Source organism: Rhinolophus sinicus, linkage group LG14, assembly GCF_036562045.2.
Source record: "Rhinolophus sinicus isolate RSC01 linkage group LG14, ASM3656204v1, whole genome shotgun sequence".
Classification (NCBI taxonomy): domain Eukaryota; kingdom Metazoa; phylum Chordata; class Mammalia; order Chiroptera; family Rhinolophidae; genus Rhinolophus; species Rhinolophus sinicus.
The window spans coordinates 5,527,386-5,542,370 of NC_133763.1; the positions used below are offsets into that span (position 1 = coordinate 5,527,386).

Genomic DNA, 14,985 nt, shown 5'->3' on the forward strand with positions numbered 1-14,985 from the left:
GGTTGTTTCCATGTCTTGGTCAAGTATTTTGTAGCACATCTCACCCTTGTAATGTATCTGATGCCTTCCTCATGATAAGATTGGGGTTATGGTTCATTGGGAGAACAACCACATAGATCAAGTGCCATTTTCATAGCATCCTATCAAAGGTATATACCATCAATGGGATTTATGGATGTTGTTGACCTTGACCATCTGGCTAGGGTAGTATCTCAGATTTCTCTTCTGGAAAGTTGTTCCTCCACCCCTTCAATATGTACCTGTTGGAAGGAAGTCACTGTGTGAAGCCTGTACCTGAGGAGTGCAGAGTCATGCTCCATCTCCTTGAGGGTAGAGTGTGTACATAAAGTATGTGGAATTCTTCTGCACAGATTTGTCTATTCTCCCCTAAATACGAATTGCTCTAATTATTTATTTGTGTCAGTATAGACTCGTGGATATTTATTTTATACTTTGGGTTCTAATCCAATGCTTTGTTTTGTTGCTCTTATTACTCCAGCTTTGGCCATTGGGAGCTCCTTCTGTTGGCGCCTATGCTCCTTTTCCATACTCCCTTTGGTGTGTGTGTGTGTGTGTGTGTGTGCGCGCACTTCCTTAATTTTTGGCACTACAAGATGCTCCAGGCTTATCTTGTATATTTCGTGCCCCAGTCCTAGAATCAGCCATTTCTCCAAGGCAGGCCCTGCTTCCTTTTATTGGAAAATGTTAACAGCCACCAAGATCTGGGCTCTAGGTGTGCTATTTCTAGGGGTGTGTCATTTGTTTAGGCTCTCTTAACTGATAGAGCAAAGAAATAGATATGCATAGCAGCCCATGTTTGTACACATATCTATACATATTTCTGTATGTAACTATCTGTGCCTCTATCGAGCTAAATGAGTACACACTGATATCTCCAACTCTAATCCGTTAACAAGTGGATCATTTTAGTGTCCTCCCCTTGCCTATCTGTAAATTCCTACTCCAACAGTGAGAAATGTGGCTCCTCCCATCCTCCCTCCGTTTACTTAATCGTTTAGTTCCATTGCACGTGTATAGCTGTATCAGGATTGTTAACCTGTTCCACCAACATCGCTATTTTTAATTATAGTGGTTAATAGAACCACCGTTACATCTTGTTATTTAATGAATTTAAAATTTCATTTCATTCATTCATTTTATTCCATGTATTTCTTTATTACAAATTTGGTTTTTGAAATATTTCGAAAACTTCATTTTTAAATTGGAAATGAGTTTCCTTTGAAATTTTATAGATTTGATGAATTTAAAGGTGTTATTTTAAGAAGAGTTAGGTAGGCTGCTGCAGATTGTCCAAGATCGGGATCTACGGTTAAAAGGTTAGGATGCCCTCCAATGAGGTTATAGTGAGATGATGTGGAATTGCCTAGTGCAGACGTTAGGGGGCGCTCATGCTTGATAAGGGTTATCCTTGCCCCTTGCGCAGGCTTCCATCTCCTTTTCAAGTTCTAAATTCCTTGAAAGAGAGGACATGCTAAAACTTACGGTTAATAATTCATGATGTGTAGTTTAGTGGAAGGAGTTGCTAGGTATCTAGGTACCTGCTGTTGGGGGTAAAGGTTCATAGAAACTTAAGCGGGGAGAGGATGAGAAGGCGAAGGGAATCAGAAGATGGAGATGACTCAGAAGGTCGGGCTTTTATAGTTGAACAGACCTGGGCTTGGATCCTTCCAGTCCCAGCCTGACTTGGTCTCATTTTTGAAATAAGAAGAACAATGACTACTGCATAGGTTTGTCCATACAAGTGGAAGTAGCTTTCCTTCCATCTGTCTGAGGCAGTGGGGATTGAGTTGGTGACATGGGACCATCCCAGAACATATCTTAGTGTCCTTCCCAGTGTAGATTGCATTCTGTGAAGCCAGATTCACTGGAGGCATAGAAAGTTTCTCAGGATAATTTAGACTCCTCCATGCATTAAAACTACTCTTGCCGGGTGCCTTTTATTCATGGAAGAGAACCAGTGTTGATGGTGCTAGGAAAAAATAAAAATTAAAGATGTTAAATGGCAGGAATTAACATCTTAGCATCTCTAAGCAGATACACTATCTGAAGCAGATACTCTATCATGTCAAGAGGCATGGGGGAACTAGAAAGAAAAGGATAAAGAAATGAGAAATGGCATGTGTCAGCATACAGGGTTTGAATCTGTCTTCTTGGAACTTGACACACACCGCATGCCAGATAATTGAATTTAATGATTAGAGGCCAGAGTGAGATGCAAGTAATCATTTTGTTTTGCTTTCTGACTTTTCATTGCACAATCCTTTTTTTTTTAACACTAATCTGTATATCATGACATTGAGCTCTGCACTGCTTCCTCTCTGATATTCTGGAATTAGAGATCAAATGGCCTAATGTGAAACCAGAGCCAAAGGCTCTCTGTGCTTGAAGCTGTCAGCATTAGAATCTTTCTTTGGGTTAGGGAGCCATTCCAGAAGGGGCTCCTTTAAATGCAAATGCACTATCAGGAGCACTAACCAAGTATCAAGTATCTCATTAGCAGCCATTAACGATTTAGCAGAGATTAGCTTCTCAGATTTATTCTGGAGAGGAGTTGTCAGGGTGATTTGGCCCCAGCATCTGTCACCCACTGACTGCTAGCTCTCATGCCTCCATAGGGGTCTGCCTAACGCTGGGAACTTGTTTTATTAGGAAAGAATTGGGCAATTAGTGTACAATAATCAATACTGTTTTATAGAATTTTGACTTATGAGGAAGGATACGAAGAGACTTTCTATAATAATAGGACCTGTGTGTGTGGGAGAGGGAGAGGGGTCTGCCTGGGTTGATTAATTATGTTCTACAGAAATCTTATGAGTTTAAGATAGACATCTATCCATTCAATGAGGTCAGAAAGTATATCATATAAAATGTATTTACAAATATACGAATGTACAAAAATAATGTACAGCTGTAACTCAGGGATAGCAAAGCTATAGTAATAGATATAGAGTAGCAGTGAAGTAATTAGAGATAGACTAAGAGTTTTTTGCATTAATATGAAAGCATTCATACAACAGTACAAGAAAACACTCTCATATACAGACTGGCATTAGATATTGAATAGTATCAGCAGATGTAATAGAAATAGGACAATGAATGAAGAGGAGGTGATTATAAACAGAATAGAAACTGTTTCTATATTGCTAAAAATTCACCTTCTTTTTACTGGTGAGGAGTTGACAAATAATACCAGATCTATATAATACAGGAACTATGCTGTAATTGGAACTCCATATTTAATGGTGAAATGTATATTTGCTTAAGTGAACTGCTTCAGAAATGGCATATGGTTCATTTAATAGTGTGGTGTAAATAATTCTTAGATAAACCTTTTTCGTTTTAAATCATTATGAAGTCATGAAATTAGACATCCACTTAGGCAATGCTCCTTATAGTTTTCAAACCTCCAGTCTTTTACAGAATCTGATGGAACCAACATATCCTTTCTGCAGAAAAGTACACGTTAATGAAAACATTTCTATTGTAATAGGTTATTAGATAGTATTTATAAAGAATTATGTCTTTATAATTATTTGTTTTTTAATTAAAAAGTAATATTCTATTTCTCAAATCTAATTTAAGCTAATAAGAAAAGGACATTCACATTTGATTAAAAAGTAAGTTTCCATGAACTGTGTTTCGTTGCTATTCATTCATTCAGCAGATAGTGGTGGAGTGTTGCAGGCATTGGAGATACAGGAGTGAACAAGTAAATCATTTTCATGGCTCTTAGATTCCAGTAGAAGGAGATGACCGTAAATGCATAAATATAGCCTGGTAGTTGGTGGAGAGGGCCATGGAGGAGCAAAGTAACAATGTACAGTGGAGGCAATTATATAGGGTGGTCAGGAGACGTTTGAGTAGAAATTTGAAAGAAGTGTGGGAACAAACCATGTAAATACACTGGCACATTGAGAAAGAGGTTTCACATATTCAGGTAGGTGGGCTTTGTGTGTTCCGGAGACTGGAAGGTTTGTATGTACTGAAATGATCAAAGGGAGAAATTGTTAGAAGATGAATTTTAAAAGGTAGATGAGTGAAACATCTTTTAGGGCCTTTCAGTGGTCAAGAGCAAGCTTTAGGTGATTTAAGAGTTTGTTTCTGGGTATGCTAAATTTGTGATGCCTGTCAGATCTTTGTGGAGATGGGAAGTAGACAACTGGATGTACTGGTCTGAAATTTAGGAGAGGGAGATGTCATGGCTGTAGAAGAAAATTTGTGAATCACCACGATATTTATAGTCTTTAGATGAGATGAAATCACTTTGAAAGTAAGTATAAGCAGAGACTGGATGCTGGTGGAGGGCTGAACCCTGGGACACTCCAGTACCTAGAGGATCTGACAGAAGGTATATGAAGAAATGAGGAGAGAGATAAGAAGAAGTATCCTAGAAGCCAAGTGGAGAAGTGTTAAAAGGAAGAAGAAGTGATCATTAGTCCTGTGCTACTAGTAGATTAAGACGAGAATGATAATTTAGTATAGGATTTGGCGACACAGAGCTTACTGATAACCTTGAAAAGAATAGTTTCTGTGTAGGGTGAGGACGAAAATAGGTAAATAGGAGGAAAAGGGAGAAGACATTGAGCAAAGCTGTCTTTTTTGAGTAGTTCTGCTCCAATAAAGAGGAGCAGAGCAATCGGACAGAAATTGGAGATGGGCTATGGGAACAAAGAAAGGGTTTCTTTTTTTCCTTTTAAGATGAGGTGTTACATCTTTGTATGTCAATGGGCATATCTAGTAGAGAGCAAGTAGTTGATACAGGAAAGAGGAGACACAGTAAAAGAGAAATCCTTGGTCAGGTGAGAGGGGAGAGATCCAGTGTCTAGTAGAGGGTTTGCCCTTGTCAGAGGACACATATTTGTCCCCCCAAAGGAGGGAGGAAGGCAGAGCATGTGGTTTCAGATACACCCAGGTAGGTCTTAGACTCCGTGGTTGGAGCTTGTGGAGATTCTATCCTGACCCCACCTGCATTCTCAGTGAGATAAGCAGCTGAGAATTGAGGGAGAAGAGGTGATGGAGCTGTAAGAAAGAGAAGTTGGAAAATTGCAGCCTTGCAGAGGGAAAGAACATTTAGTAGTTCATTTTCTAGTAAGTACTAACAGTTCTCACAGGGTTAATGATTAAGAATTTAAATGAGACCTGGTAGCTAGGCGGCTCACTTTTCTCTAGGCATATTTAGCTGCTTGGCACGGGTTTCATTTCACTAAGGTTGGCATTTTGCATGGCCAAGGCAACTGAGGGTGGGGCCAGTGGACTTCGCAGAGTCTCCACAAAGGAGCAATTCTGATGATGGACCACAGACTCCACCAGGGTGAGCAGTGACCTGAGGAATTAAACCTTGAGCACTAGATTTTAATTATATGTTGGGTCTCAAGAGCTGAAAATCCTGACTCATAATAGTATGTTGAGAGCAAACACCCTAGAAACCCCATCGTTCACTCCGTTACGTGGGAATTCTCCATGTTTCTTTTAGCTGAATTCCTATCCGCAATTTCTGGACTCTTAAGTCAATGATGTCATCTGGGTGAGATAGATAATTTTGATTAAATCTTTCAGAAATGCATTTTTACAAAACTATGTTTCTAATTTTAAAGCTTTTAGAATAATAATAAGTATAACAGAGCTTACAGTATGTTTTCAAGGGCTTTGCTTATCTCTAGAGACATCTGCTTGACCCCTTGTCTCCGTCTTTCAAACATACTTCCTTGGCATTGAAAGTAGGAATAAAAAGCAAAATTAAACAAACATCTTATCTTCAAAGGGATATGTAGCACTGTTTTCTTACTTATATGGTCCAAATCTTGTTATTGACTTCACTTCCAATTTTTTTTCCTCCAATGTAGTTTATTATTGCTAATTTTCCCTTCACTATGTATATGAGGCATGGTTGCCCCCTCGTGGAGGCTTCTGGAACTGTTGCCATGAATTTTTTCTTGTTTTTTAGTAGGGGCAAAAAAATAAAAAGACTTAAAGTGCAGATCTTGTGGTCCACGGGAATTGTTTTTAAAGAAATGCTCAGACTGACCAATAGAGGTGGAAAGCACTAGATGTATAACTGTTCCGTTAGTTTCAAAACTTGGGGTTAGGGTAAGGATCACCCTTTAAATCTGAAAGAAGATGATACAGAAGTAAAAAATTTGACATTCTTTTTAAATATGAGAATACAGAATTAGGAAAGAAAGCTCGTCTGATCTTTAACTACCAAAACCCTTAATGTTTATAACTTCACTGAGAATGAAACTTTTCCTAAATTAGTTTAAGATTATATGTGTGTATTGGGAACAAAGAATCCTTGCAAATATCTAACTTCTTAGTACATAGCAGGATATAGGACAGCATCAATGGAACACCCCCCTGTATCATCTAATGGGGCAGTGTTATCGATAAATGGAAAGAAATTCACTTGGCCCGCATATTTTAAAGAAGTACACACTGTGATCACTCTTTAAGAATGAAATAAGTGGGGATTTTTCATTTTATTTATCAAACGGTGTCTGTGAATCAGATTAAGTCAAGTGAAGAATTATTGATTGATTGGGAATTTTATGTTTGAAGTTTCTACACTCAACACTCCACAATTCCTTTCAGATTTAAAGCACCATATTCAACAAATGAGTTATTCTGCTGGAAAATGATCAATGTAGTAAATAAAGCATCTGGAATCTAAAATATAAATAAAATAAAAATAAGTAACTGAAGGAACTGGGAAAAGATGTGATGAGACAAACTAAGTCTAGGAAGGAACTTGGTGGTGGTTCTGTTAAAAAACTGTAGTAAATTTTAAATATACTCAGCTTGATTCATAATAAAAGGAAAGTGGAAGTGAATTTTAGTGGAAACTATTGTCTTCCCATGTATTTACTATTTGCACAAATGCACCCTTAGATCTTGCTTTTCTTGTACATTATATTTTTTATACACACACACACTCACACACTCATGCACACATATAGTTGGTATTGTTAGAAGGTTAGTCTTTGTTTTCCCTCCCATCCAAGCATGAGAAAAGTAGGAAACAAAGTTAAACCAAAAATATTAAGCTTTAAAAATAAATTTGAATAGAATCCTTTCCCCCCAGAACATTCCTCTAAAGTAATAGCATTATTAATGGAACTATAGACCAGAGTTTTCTCCTTGAACATGAAGGCATGGTAAAGAAGTCTCACTAGAAGCGGGAATCTAAGCTTTCAAAGTCAAATTCTATCTCTAATCTTCTGCAATACGCTGTAATGACTGAAGCCTGGGGATCAGAATCAGAGGTCTGGGTTGAGTCTAATTTGTTCCTTACAAGCTTTGTGCCTTAGGCAAGTCATTTTATCACTCTATGCCTCCAAATCTTTATTTATAAGTGATGTGAAAAGTATTGATATTCGGGGTCAATAAAAAAAAAAAAGATACATGTAAGTTCTTCGTTGGGCACTTAAGAATATGACCAGTTAACATTAATTTGTATTGTAAGTACATTGTCTCTGAATATAGGCACATTTTGTTGATTTTCTCATTATAAAGCGTAAAGTACATTTTACCTTAAAGATGAGTTTTAAGATTCATTGTCTAATATTAATAAGGTGATTTGAAATATGTCTGAATATTATTTAATTTTGATTGTCCAGCACAAATACATACCTTATATTTATTACCGTGAATATAAACCTATTAGTGAAGATGTGAAATGATTCACCCAAACCTATTTATTGCTTTTCATTGAACCCTAAGTCCTAAGAAGCCCTTCTAATATTGTGAAGGATCAAACTCTTATACTATTTTGGAGCTAATTCCATAGCTGTTCCATTTTTCTAATTCAAGACTAACTGGTCCTATTTACTTCGTAATGTATAATTTTTAAAGGTCTGAAATGAGACAATCTATCCTTTGGGCTGAAAAGGTGTAAAAAGGCTCAGTGCTGATGAAAGGAGGAAAACAAAGAAGAATAGGGAATGCTGGGTTAGGTGCTCTTTCCAAAGAGGGGCAAGATATTAGAGCTTTCCATCGGGAAACTGAAACACACCTTCCTTTCTGAGATTTGAAAGAGAGGGATGCCCTACATTTAAATATCTAGAGTATATCTTCCATTTAAAAATGAACCTAGCTAATAATCTAGTGAGGAAGAAGCGTGTAAAATAGCCTGTGAACAAGTCCTTTTTTGTGGTCTTAAATAAAACTAATTATCTAACGTATCTAATGACTTTAAGACTTCCACTTGGAAAAACTGGTTTGTCCTTTAAAAAAGAAAAAAAGAGGAGAGAGTCCAAGTGAGTTATTCCCGTAGAGTAGGCAGCTGCCCAAAGTATACTCAGTTAAATGTCCTGATCAAAGTCTGTACTAAATTTTATAATATATGTAATTATATAAATGTAATATATAGTTATATATGTATATAATGTCAACAAGAAATCCTATCTACAGTTCTTTGATTAAGGTCCCTGTAGTGATGCATTTCCCCTTCTTTGCCAAATACTGAGTGTTGATAGTTATTTTTAACTGAAGTGAAAAAAATTGATTGTAAATATCACAATACTCTTAAGATACTTAGAAGAATGTTAGAAAATCAGATTTAGATTTATGATTGCTCACTGACTTTCTTCGAAAAGTCGTTAACATTACTTAGTACTTAAACTCCTTTTTTTTGGTAAGTATTCACTGGGTCCTGGTCATTTAACTAGGTTCTATTAATAATTTTATAATTTTAAGAACGAGAAGTTGGTGATTGGCAAATATTTATTTTACAAAATGTTCTAGGAAACAATATTTTTATTTTAAATATATGGAACTTTTAAAATTGTGTTCTGAGTAAATGCCATTAGGTTTGAGAATTGACCTCTTTTTCACTAATCTTCTTAATCAGTGCTCTTTGTTCCAAACCATTCCCATTATGCTAAAAAGCATGGCCTCTCTTCTATTTTGAAGGAGGGTAGAAAGTTTCCGGGAGGATTGATTGACATTCTTTGAAAAACAAAGAGCCTAGGGACCTCCTTTTATGAGAAGCATTTCCCTTCACTGTCACTCAGAGTCATCTCCTTGCTAAACCCAGCAGTGTTTGATATACATTATATGCTTTACTCACCAATCTTTTAAGGTTGGAATGATTATAACCATTGTATGGAGGATGAAGATGAAGTCAAGACAAGTTTATCATCCTGACCAAAAAATGTTTAACGACATGCCCTGGTGGATGCAAATTAATGTTTATTCAATTTCCAATAATTTTCATTTTTTTGTGTATCAACAAGACTCTACATGATTATATTTGTACAATGTTAAATTTATATGAGGTTTATATTATAATTTACATTTTTGCTATTTATATTGTCATACTGGGGTTTTATATTAGGATTGTTTTCTTGTATTGACTTTCTTTTTAACAAGCACTAAAACATTTTCCTATTCAATATGAAACTATCAAAATAAAATTAATCTCATAGTATAATCATGGACAAAGAATCTTTACCATCTTTCATCTGACTATCGTTTATTATGCAGTTTCAATATAAATGTATGGTTGATTTAATTGTGAATATCTAAACATATTTTTTCTCAGTTTTTCGAACGGGCAGCCACAATATTGTTTAGATGAATATGTGCATTTACCTTAAAAGCGTTGAAAATAAATTTAAATTCAACCTAATGTAGCTTATTTTTCTTTGTCAAATCAAAATATGAGTTTTAGAGACCAATCCTTAATTTATGTGTAAAAGCTTGTCAATAGAGTAGAAACGCATAAATGCATTTGTCAATGACTCCTTCATAGGACACATGCTTTATATCCTGAAGCAATAAGGGAATGCATCACTGTCTTGAAAAATAAATGAATAAAATCTCTTTATTGTTTCTCTGTGAAATTCACTGGCTGTCAAAGTAAAAGTAATAATAATAATAATAACTAACAAACAACTATACAAATCTTGGTTGATTCAAAAGAAAATAGAGTTTAAAATTTTTATTAAAGTTCTTGTTATGCTCTTTGATTGAGAATAATTGTATCATAATTTAAATACTTCTTGATGACCTTGTGAAATAGATTTGCAAAATTTTATGGCCTCTACTATAAATAAGGGCCTTTAAAAGACAAATAGAGGAAAGTAATATACCCATAAAGATTAAGATATTCAGTAATAGTATGATTTTGCTCATATAGATTAGCCTCAAATATGTTGTAGTTTATACATACATTGTATTTAATGTTTAGCTACAAGGATTTTTTCAAAACTAATATTTGAAATGTATATATTTCATAAATACATTAAATATATTTCTAGAATTAAAAACGGGAACTTTGGGAAAAAGTAAGGAGACAGAGATTCCAGAATTTTAAAAAATTTACATTTCAAATTTTAGTATGTAGATAACTTATTGTAATTTATAATGAGAATAAATGATAATTATATTTGTGAATTTCTTATAAGTTCTATTTTATGAGGAACATTTGGCCAAGCCTAATTTTGGAATTACTTGGGGGATTAATTTGATTACAGTTTTTGACAATATTATTTCAAAATGAATTTGGATATCATGGGGATAGAGTCCCAGAGAGCAGTTTCCAGGCTCTCAGCCTCAGGTGGAAAGGTGCTAGTTCCAGTAGTAGATGGCCATCAGCTGTTACCGGTTAGCCATTAGCCACTGATATAACTGCCGTGGCTACGTTGGTGGGTTGGTTTGTTGGCAGAGAAGCGGATGGCAGGCTGCGGATCGTGTGGCTCCTGCTTCCTATGTCTCCAACCCAGCCGCCAGCGAGAATATAGTGGTGTGACTCCCCTACCTATGGCTCCATGGGTGTTCCTTTCTGGCCTCACCATATCCTGTGTTCTTGTGTGGGGAGTGGGAGCAGAGACCCCGCATGACAGATATTAATACATTTTTAAAGAGGAAGAGCAATATTGAACCTTGGAATAATTGCTTTCAGTGTCTTGACTACTTTAAGACTTTATTATTATTAAGGTTCTCAGAAATCTAGGTACTTTCCAACATATTTTATTTATCTGTCAACTTCCATTAGATAGACAGTTCTGTTTGTTATGCTTTTATAATTTTTCGAATATTTATATGTGAAGGTTAACTTGACTGGTCAAAGGGATGGTGAAGTAGCTGGTAAAACATTATTTCTGGGTATGACTGTGAGGGTGTTTCCAAAAGAGCCCATTGTTTAAATCGGTAGGCTGAGTAGAGAAGATCGCCTTCACCAATACAGGTGGGCCTCATCCCTTCCACTCAGCGCCTGAAGAGAACCAAAGGGAGGGAAAGCACAAATTTGCTCCCTGCTTGAGCTGCGATCTTCATCTTCTGCCCTCAGACATGTGTGTTCTTGGTTCTCAGGCCTCCCGACTCCGACCAGGACTCACACCATTGGTCCCCTGGTTCTCAGGCCTTTAGGTTAGGACTGGAGCGACACCACCAGCACCACCAGCTTTCCTGGGCTTCCGATTGCAGGCTGCAGACCCTGGGACCTCTCAGCCTCCATAATCATGTGAGTCGATCCCTTACATTAAAGCTCTTTATATTTATCTCAACCAATATTTTATTGGTTCTATTCCGCAGAGAACCCTGACTCATACAGATTTGGTACCAAGAGTGGTTCTAGAGGAACAAAATTTTAAGAATGAATTTTCTGAATTGGTTCTGGAGTTTCTGGAATTGCTTCTCTAATCTGATTAGATTTAAAGGTGGTAATGATAGTATCTCCAGTAGTAAAGAGAACACGGAGTCTATGGCGTGAACTGTTTAGAGCTATCAAAATATCTGCATTGGTTACTCCTAGTCAACACTTACTGAGGAGCTAAGTAACTCTGTGTATGAGACTTTTGAACATTCTGAAAAACTAAGAAATATGATGATAATGGTTGGTTGTTCCTATTGCCTCTGGATAAAGTGGGGAAATAAAAGGATGAGCTCAGGTATTTCATTCCCAGGTCAAGCCACAGAAGTGACCTCAGAGCTTCCCTGTGTGCCCTGAAGGAGACCCTTATCTCCTGTAACCACAGGGCTGACATTGCTGAAAACCAATTACAGGCCTTCATCCTGTGATTGGCTGATTTACCGTGTGAGTTGAGCTCCCAGCCTCTTAGATCATCTATGTATATTACAATGAGGGCATTGATTGGGGAAAACATGGGATTCTTTACTTTGGATTGGGGATGTGTGGGAGACCCTGTTGAAGCTGGCAACACTGAGTCCTAAATGATGATGAGTCTTCTTTGCCAATGGAAGGTCTCCCCATCTCCAATGGTATGGGTTTTCCATCTCTATGTGAGAGAATTAATTCTGCACTGCCTGGGGAAACAGGAATGGCCGCCCCTGAGGCAGTTGCTGTCAAGACAATGATAATTTTCCTCAGAAGCCAGCCCCCAGCCCTCTTTGCTTCTAGACCTATAACTAGACTTGTCTCAACAGGTCCTTAAAGGTGAGATACAAAGTGTGGCCCATGAAGAAGTGAGCTGCACTCCAAAAGAACTACCTGGATTTTCTAATTTATAGAGGCAGAATCTGTGGCTCGTGTGTGGGAATGGATGTAAGGGTAGGGGCCATGTCTGTCTTGTTTACTGTTTAATCGCTAGTACCTAGTACTCTCTCCAGCACATAGAAGGTACCCGATAAATATTCTGGAATAATTCAGTGGTTGTTAAAAATCAAATCCATTTTTCTTGTTGATATGTTTCATATGTGTAATATAGAAGACTCTGTAGACACACACACACACACACACACACACACACACTTCCCACTGGCACCAAGGAAAAGAGGAAACACTGGGGTTCCTTATCTGTTTGTCCAGATGTGGGGCGTAAAGAAAAGAGGAAGTGGTAAGTCTTGAAAGCTGTTAGCAATCAAACATCAAAAATGGAGTCAGACTCTTTATTACGTGTATTTATTTTTATGGTAATTATTGTAGTATCCATCTGTTTCCTCCTTGAGCTACCATCAGTACTACAAGGGCAAGTGCTTATGCCTAAATACCAAGCACCAACTATATAGTATGTTGCATGAGTAGGGTCTCAGTGATGTCAAGTAAATGAATAAAACAGCTATTTAATAGTCAGGGAATACACATTCTAATAGCAGAAATGGCTCTAAAGCAATTTTAGAGGAGTTATTTGAAGGGTGATAAATAATATAATTCCATGGCAAGTGAAGCTTTTTATTATTTAAGAGGAATCTGTATGAATGTATGAAAAAATATAACTATAGGCTAAGAAATACACATGCACACATTGATTGACTGATTGTAAAAGAGGTTTTTGTGGACAGGAAGTCCAGAGAAGTAAAATGTGCTGGCTTGGAAATTGAGAGACTTGAGGTCTGATGTATTTCTTTCACTAATTATTTGGCAGAACTAAATAAGTCACTTAATTTCTTGGTTACTGTTTATTTATGAAATAAAAGGGCTGGAATTAGCGATTTCTAAAATGTATGGAAATTCTCAATTCCTATGAGTTTGTCTGACTCTTGGGTTTTTACCCTCGCTTATATTGGAAGAAGTAGAAGGACATTGAACTGTTTAGAGCCAGTAAAAATGTTTTTTTTACTGCTTTCAGGCATAAGTGGTTCTTACCATTTCTCCATGTTGAGCCTGCTCCATGGGCCGGAAAGGCTGTGAGGATTTATGAACTTATCCTGTCTGGGTAGACTTCTACTGTGCCCTTTATTGATTTTCAATTCAGTAAACCTGCTAAACCAAGTTATTGCCCACTCAGAATTGGGTAAACTGAAGTTAAAAAAAAAAAAAATCACAAGTCACAAATTTGAAAGAGACTTAAAAGTAATACACAGTTAGAGTAAATAAGCCAAAACTTAATGGAAAAGAGACAAGCTCGATTAAAAACAAACAAAACAAACAAACAAAGCAAAAGCAAGGTCTTACTTCAAAATTTTTGCCACATTACAAAGAAAGCTTTTGAAATTGAATAAGTGTTTGTGTATACATGTAAACACACCTCACATGTTTGTTTTTCATCCACAAAATCATACAGTGTAATTTCTACAGATTTCACCACCAGGTTCCCCACTCACATCTACAGCATGGTGGTGGTTATATAATTTTAGAATCAATAAGAATAAGACAAATTCCTAGCCTCTGCTCACAGATCCCAGTCCCAAAGACTAGCCTGTCTTTTCTATCAGATATAATCTGTAGTGACCACAATAGGACACTTTACATTTCTAGATAGGTGACTGGATTATTTTTTAAGGACCTATACTTAAAACTAAAATATAATCTGGGAAGATACCACAATAACCTGTAGATCAGCTTGATTTCATTGGTCTAATTTATTGGACTTGTTTTATTCAGATAGTAATTTGTGATAAGTTATACAAATTTTGCCAAGTGATACACCCCAGCCCTGCCACTGGTTGTAGATAGTCACACAAAATTCATAGGTGAAGTCTCAGTGGTGTGCTACGGTAAGATTCCAAAGGGAGGGCAATGGTTGGTTGGCAGTGGTGCTTAAAAATGTAATGTAGATAAAGAAAATAAGTTGAAAAGGCAAGAAAAACAAAATTCACGTCTGGCCCAGATTATCTGTGATGAATCATAGTGTTTAGTGACCTTACAACTTAATATTATACACTGTAGATTCGTAGAGATAATCCCCAGCAGAGTTCATTCAAAGCACTGCCTCAGGAAACAAGACACAACCATGGGGACTTTCTCTTTGTCCATCTAAGGTTTGCTGTTGTGTTGGTGGCTGGAATTGGAGTTGTTACTGAATATTCTGAGACCACAGAAAACGCGTGTCTGGAAAAGGAATAGGAGGAACAATGAGGAACAAGCAGAAAGTGGAAGAAATGAGATTGGGGGGTTGCAATGGTGGGTCAGTAGGAAAATAAGGAAGGACGCAGGGAAAGCTGACTGGCGAATGCTCTGATTAGAAAGTGCAAACACACAGAAAGAAACTTAGCAGATCTTTGTGGACCATTTGCATTTCCTGGAGAAGGAAGAACTTCTGGTAACTTGGGTTGTTTAAAAAAAAT

At 36.9% G+C, this 14,985-nt stretch overlaps 1 long non-coding RNA gene across 1 annotated transcript in view; it reads left to right on the plus strand.

Moving 5' to 3' along the window:
• LOC109444085 (uncharacterized) overlaps positions 1-14,985 on the plus strand; it is an 816,445-nt gene that overhangs the window by 95,093 nt on the left and 706,367 nt on the right. The window contains exon 2 of the long non-coding RNA XR_002136786.2: positions 11,332-11,482. This is a non-coding gene — a long non-coding RNA (uncharacterized LOC109444085). The remainder of the gene's footprint in view (positions 1-11,331; positions 11,483-14,985) is intronic.